At 39.0% G+C, this 6,887-nt stretch overlaps 1 protein-coding gene and 1 long non-coding RNA gene across 3 annotated transcripts in view; one reads left to right on the forward strand and one right to left on the reverse strand.

Annotated features, from left to right (window-relative positions):
• The window catches only part of LOC147875251 (uncharacterized), a 28,933-nt gene extending 24,306 nt beyond the window's left edge, over positions 1–4,627 (forward strand). The window contains exon 2 of the long non-coding RNA XR_015534469.1: positions 4,558–4,627. This is a non-coding gene — a long non-coding RNA (uncharacterized LOC147875251). The remainder of the gene's footprint in view (positions 1–4,557) is intronic.
• Positions 1–6,162, reverse strand: part of toy (paired box 6 protein twin of eyeless) — an 85,810-nt gene extending 79,648 nt beyond the window's left edge. For both annotated transcript variants that reach the window (XM_087346357.1, XM_022057132.2), the window contains exon 1: positions 5,272–6,162. The gene's annotated coding sequence lies outside the window, so the exon portion shown is untranslated. The remainder of the gene's footprint in view (positions 1–5,271) is intronic.
• Between the last annotated feature and the right edge of the window lie 725 nt (positions 6,163–6,887).

Here is a 6,887-nt window from a genome sequence, read left to right on the forward strand (position 1 = left end):
GGGACCGAATGCAATTAATGCAGCCACAAACTACGCAGTGCATCTGAACCCCAGAAATTAACAGTTTCCACGAGTGACTTCATAGTTCCAGCCCGCGCTTCGGTTCGTTTGTATAGCAAGCGTTTTTATTCAAAAATATTATATGGCTGGTTCGGTAAATTCTAAGTCCGGGGGTACTCCAACATCAATTACATCATGTTTAATGTAAAAAATTAGTGTAACTTACATATAGGAATATTTTGATTTAAAAACGATATTAATTTGGCTTAAAACTTATTTTTCACGCTGTGTTACAACTAATTTGTTCATAATATCTACCACTGAACCTAATCTAAACATCGAACTTTGAGGTAGTGTTTGTTACAGAACCATTTCAAACTATTTTCGCTATTACGTAATTTTTCTCTGATAACAACGCCGTTTCTGTACATGTTCGCAGCCATTTTGCAAAAGTACACTTAGGCCTATTAGATTCGCCATGTCTGTTTGTCCACATATAACAACTAGAGACTCACTTAATTGATTTCAACGAAATTTGGACTTAGCAGTTTTGCTAAAGGTCGTGGAAAAACTTACATTTTTGTCAAAATCGGGTAACAACGACGGACACTTCACATGAAGACCAACATTTTGCAACTGCGCTCATCTCGAGCTGTATATTTGTTGGAGCGAAAGATTTTCTAAATGAAAATCGTAGTGAACAATGAAATACACATTTTACGTCAGATGCAGCTGTTCCCCGAGTCTCGCGGTATTCGAGATATTGTTGCAGAGGTGATTTCTATGTGTGACTTCTAACTCGAGAGCCTTTGAAGCAATTTTAAGTAACTTTTGTATTCGATGTCTTTATTCGGCCGTCATGGCTGTTCTACGTTCTTTTTAAGAGAACATCAAAGGTTAGCGCTTACAAATTTAGAATCTAGCTCCGGTAATTGCATTGAATTAAAACTGGAAAGTATTATCGTATTTCTTTTATTAACGTTATAAAATATGAAAGTTGGCCAGCCTGGAAAATCCTGCGACTGGTTCGTAACATTTCCATCTGTCGCCTTCCGCCTTTCATGGGATAATAATTAAACGATATTAAAATATATTATTTTACCACGAATAAAATGTGAATGCTCATATTCAGAATCTTAACACAGACTGCTACAGACACTAGACTTGGCCTGTCTGTCTGTTCATTTTGTTGATGATCTACTGTTATTAGCACTCACTTCTAGATTTTGTCCATGTACTTGAATGCCTAATTAAGTGACCTCGACACGCATCAGACTTCAGCTTTCACTACGGTAAGATAATTGGAAATTTCTATCTATACAATAGACAAATGTTGGTTAGCATGTTTTAAAATCGCTGTTAGATTGCAGGCATGTTAGAAATGACCTATTCTTTTAACACAATATTTAGGCCTATTCATTTATTTAACTACTTATATTATCAACCATCTTGTTTAAATAAGAAAGCAAGAGAGAATTTCAGTCTAATGTATAATATATTTTCCTTTAAGTTTCAATGAATATAAGAAGAAACGTTTCTTCTGTACTAATTTAATCACTTATCAGAAACTCATTTTCGAGAGATCAGAATAAATTCAGAGGGTCTTGATATTGCGTTATTAATTAGTGAATTATTGTAATACACTACATACGATGTATTTTGAAATATAGGCCTGTGTTGAATTATTAGTTTGTGGCCTCTTTTTAAAATCGCTGTATTAAATTGTCGTAACTTAAGCAAGTCATTTGAACAATGTTGCAACAAACAAGTTAACCGTCTTACAACGTAAATTTTCACAACTTTCAATTATCTAAAGTTTACAGAAAACGTTAAATATTGGCTCCCAACAATTTAAAAAAGAAACAGCTGTTTCACGAATATTATTTATTCTTTAAAGAAACTTATATATTTGTTTGTCGTAAATTTATTCCTTTTGAAACCCGTACAACAGTTAACTATATCATAAGATAAAACCTCGTTAAAATAATAAGCGGTTGATATATGAGTCATGATCGTTCAACTGTCACTGATTCATGTCATTTCCTGATTCATTAACTGTTCAGACCGAACTGTTAAGAGGATTTTGTGGACCACAGCAGCAACAGAAATGTGATCATTCTCCGCGGACTAAGCACTGCCTTTGTGCTCAAGTACAATCGGTAATAAGATTACCCGCGCGGGTCACGCATCATTTGTCTATAATTTTATTGTGATCGGTTAACAGTCGTATTTATGTGGAGCACCGATTCTTTTTTAAGTTTCCGTGCGTGTGAAGACACACATGGGCCCTTGTCCCTTGCGCCTTGGCCCTTTAAAACAGAATGGTAACTATACGTACCACCTACTTTAACATTCATTAGCCCTGCATTTCACTTTGTCTTCAGCGTTGTCGTATTCTACGGACTGAAACCAGTGCCCCTTTAATGACCGTAATCTTTCACTTCGTGCGACACTGATTGACGAAGTTTTTGTTTATTAAACGCAGTTTTTCAACTTCTTAGCTTGCGTGGAGTCGGGTGTTTGTGTGAATGGCGAACAATAAATTTGAGAGCGGTCTAATTCAATGTAGCATGCATTTGCCTCGAGAAACTGAATAAACCCACACCCATTCTTAGTCAGCATAATCCTAATAATAATAATAAATGTAAGATCAGGCCTTAAATTACGCATTTGAAGATTTAACCACAGGAATAATTATAGCGTTGTGAAAATTAAAGAGAATTTTATTTTTAAATATTGTATAATATTAAGAAATATAAATTGGATTTTATTTTTGTATATATTTCATTTTTATATTTGTTTTTGATTATTTTTACGCGACATCTAAAGAAATGGGCCTAACCTATTTGTAACATTAAGTAACATTCTACAGGCCTGTGTTAAATCTGTTATGAAATACCGAATTACTCCAGACTTAATATGTCTTTGACTTCAGAATGTCAAGAATGCAAGAATGAACATTTTACCGATCGCTGTCATGACGGATCGTAGTTTTTATTGAAAATAGGCTATAGGCTATCCAATCGGTCTATTCGCCGGAATTTGCTCGTTAGCTTCAGCAGTGACTGAACGACTGTTTAGTCAAAGAAATATTTCATAATAGGCGTGTCAAAAGGAGACTGTACACTTTTTCGTCTCATTCGTAGTCTCAGTTTGAGCATCTAACATGGAATATTCGTAGGTCATGACCTTATCTACGCTCAGAAGATGTTTTGGCCTAAATTTCAATCTAACGAGTACTTTACAGCCTATAAAAGCCTACACTAATCAAACGGAGTCCAGAGTTTTAGCTTTGTGCAGAGTAGCCTAAGCGTAAGCTATCAGATTTTAAGTCACGGAATTAAAGTAAATAAATAATTAGGCCTATAATTATGTTAATAATTTTACAATTTTTCATTGTTCCGAAGGGTACACCTAGCCTTATTACCCACATGTAACATTAAACTCTTCATAACCTTATCTGTTGAGGTCGGTTTTTAAATTGTAGATACATACGTTTTGAAGGAACATACTGCCTCTTTCAACCCTGAAGATGGAAGTAATGCGTTTCTTCGAGTCCATCTGCAAGTCCTGAAGACCAATATCGACGTTTCAATGTCCACGAGAGCTTAAAATCTCTTAGCCATCCCCACGTACAATCAAACGTCTTAAGATTTTCCGATACACCCACAGGAGGACATATTTAGGGCCTATATTTTAGTTGAATTAGTAGTCTATAAGCTAGGTGGGGACTGAACCCAACCGAATACCTTAGTATATGACCCTCATTAGTAATGAAAGTATTAGGCTTTGTAACTCAAAAACTGTAAATTATTAATCGGCCAAGAATACGAACGTTAAGACCACACATGTTTATAGGCCGCTATCGGAATTGGGGTATTAGGCTGTAGCAATGCGAGGTAGGCTTTCATTTAATAATAAATTAGGCCATCCGTTATCATATACAATAGACCATTGATAATTCGAAAAAAAAAAAGAAAAAAGAAATAGGCCTTATATTCTGTCAAGCAGACGAGTTGGGTTTTTTCGGTGGACAAATGTGAGCGACCGCTTGTAACGCACGTAATTTCAAAGGCACACAAAAGAGCGCTATTCTTAAAACGCACTGAGTTTGCGTTAACAAAGTGTCCCGCTGCACTGAGCTAATTATTTCACATTGTACCAATTAATAATGAGACCCCCGCTTCTGTACAACTGCGTCCTTTCGCATTTCACGTCTCCTTTGTTTTCGATTGAAACGGCAATTTAAATGATGATTCTGTTTTAGAAAGTAAATAGGGGAACCAAACTGACCTCGCTTGTTCGGGCACATGTGGATAATAAGCCATAAAACAGGCATTCTTTGTTGTCGTCATAGAAACGTATCGTTTGTTAATGAGCAGATGAATAAAATAACAAATACATTCAAATGAAACGGATCTTCGATTCGTGATTATTCTTTAGACTCATTAGATTGTCATTCAGCAGCCTCTGAATCAATCAATCAATCTCTTGGTTCATCTGAAGTTCGTGTCACTTTGTGTTCACAGTTTCTGCTTTGTAAAATAAATTTCACAGGCACCGAGCCTGTTTGCAGCACGACATGAGGACGTATTGGGGAGTGGAGATAGGCTCCAGCATGCATTTTCGAACATCGGTGTTTGACGGTGTCATCCACCGGTCGCTTGGCACCACGGCGTGTCGCGGCGCTGGTCGTGGACGCCCGGACAGTGGCAAAGCGGGAAATGCCTTTCCCTTGCGTGAATGGAAAGAATCGTAAGGAGCGAAGGGCCTGTATTCAAAAGGCCCTATGAGTTTACGTTCACGCTGTGGAACTGGATCCATTAAATCGGCTCATATAACAAGGTTAGCTCAATATTTACAAATTATAAATCATTATTTTTATTATTAGTGGTGTTAGCTCTGGTTTTGTTATAGAAACACGAAAAGTCGTAATGATTTGACGAGGAAGTGACATTAATTCAGATATTTTGGGTGATACGAATACATTAATTGTATTTTCCTACCTAATAAAATTCTTCAGAGTTTATATATTTCGTGCTGTTTGGGCTCGTGTCAGGTGGTAAACGGTAATGCGAAGTCAAATTTTGTACAGAACTGTACAAAGGTGGGGGGTAAAATAAATAGGCCCAATTTCTTTGATAAGAATTTAGAACACATCCAAAATAATCCGACATGAACTGAGTGAGACTACGTGAACAATTTCTTAAAGCTTTCTGAGTTGTAGATTCTGATGTAAAGAGTTTGAATAATATCTACACCTACACTTACCCTTTAGGAAGAATTTCAGTCTCGTTGCCTGTCTTCAAATTGCAACTGTGTACGTCCTACACAGTACGAAGTAGAAGGCGGAAGGGCTCGACTCTTGATATTAAACGTTAATCCAAAACAAGTAAACAAAGAAACAAACGACGGCGCAAAACACTATCTTAGTAAAATAAAAAAATATCACTGTCGCCAACTTTCGCGGGAATTAGCACTGGATAAATATCCCCGCGCACAGAACCGAGACTTTCCCGCACTTTCTAGCCCGCTGACCCGCCGATCAGTCCAGGACTTTGCAGTCAACTGAGCGACACATAGGCCTTCCTCAAATCGTACTCGTGGGGGGACAAAATCGTAAACGAGACGAACGCCGAATCGTCGATCTGCTCCAACACCGCACCAAGTCTCGCCTTTCCAGCACTGACCCGGAAGATGAGACGCTCTAGTAACCACGCGCTGTCTTGTTTACTGGTGCCCGGATTCTCCTCTGTCGCCAGCAAGGAGGAGGGCCGGAGCACAGAAGGCAGTCAAGTATGTTGATGGACGCCCGCCGTCGCTCCAGACCACACGCATGTAAATATTTATGCCTTGAGTCGCCGGCGTCCTGTCTTGGCGGTGGTGATATTTGAATGACCGCTTCACTCAGCCGTGCGAGGGTGCACGACGCAGTGGTGGCAATGGTGGTGGACCCAGTTGCTTGCTCGGTTGGATGGTTTGGTTGGTTCTCCTGTTAGGGCGACTTGATGTTATATCTCTTGCGGGAGGGGAGAGGAGGTAAATCCCACCAGGGCGGGGTATCGTGTACGTACCCACGGTCGATGAAGGGTGTTGGTGGTGGGGGAGATAGCTCAGCGTTCAAAACTGCTACTACGGCTTATGATAGAGGGGGATCCCCCTTCCCCCAGAGGTCGGTGACAGACGTGTAGATTGGGAAGGAGGAATTGGAGTTGGCCGTGTTTGCTAACCACGAGATAAATCATAAAATAAAACAGAAATTGTATTAGCAGATCCCGAAGATTCATCTTAGCTCACCACCGGACAGAATCCCCAAGCCAGTAAGATCCACCTCCCCTAACCTCACAAACAATCTTACCAAGATTCTTTTTAATATTGTTAGGATGTGACGTCTTGACGGTGGTTGTTGTACCGTTTAAATAATTTAGGTGTACGTCAGCGTCTCGGAGGATACTGGCTCCATTTTCAGGGTTGAATCTTAGTTTTATCGAAGTCTCCTCGATTATACAAGTGACGTACTTACGTGTACATTCTCTGGTCTGAGAGAGGAACGTGTTATGAGGCCGTCGATCTGTCTGTCTGTTTATTTTGTTTTCCTCCGGGATAGGCAACTTGCATGACCGGGGGTTTATGGTTAACAATAGGATCAGATATAATTTTTGAACGCATCATTGAAAAATCATTAATTACCTCAGCATCAATGACCTCGGATTACGTTACCTTCGTGACGTGAAGAACGCCTTGTAATGCAACCCAAAAATTTTGTTAGCCTTTCATTTTGATATTTCCGTTTGCCTCTGTTGAAATCATTTGATAAGCGACTCGTTTAAAACTTGAAACATTGAAGTGCCTATAATTACCGAACTGCGTCCAATAAAATCCTCGAG

The sequence above is a fragment of the Zootermopsis nevadensis genome, unplaced genomic scaffold (genome assembly GCF_977971745.1).
Source record: "Zootermopsis nevadensis isolate Lab colony 2312 unplaced genomic scaffold, Znev_1.0 Znev_ptg000001l, whole genome shotgun sequence".
Classification (NCBI taxonomy): Eukaryota; Metazoa; Arthropoda; class Insecta; order Blattodea; family Termopsidae; genus Zootermopsis; species Zootermopsis nevadensis.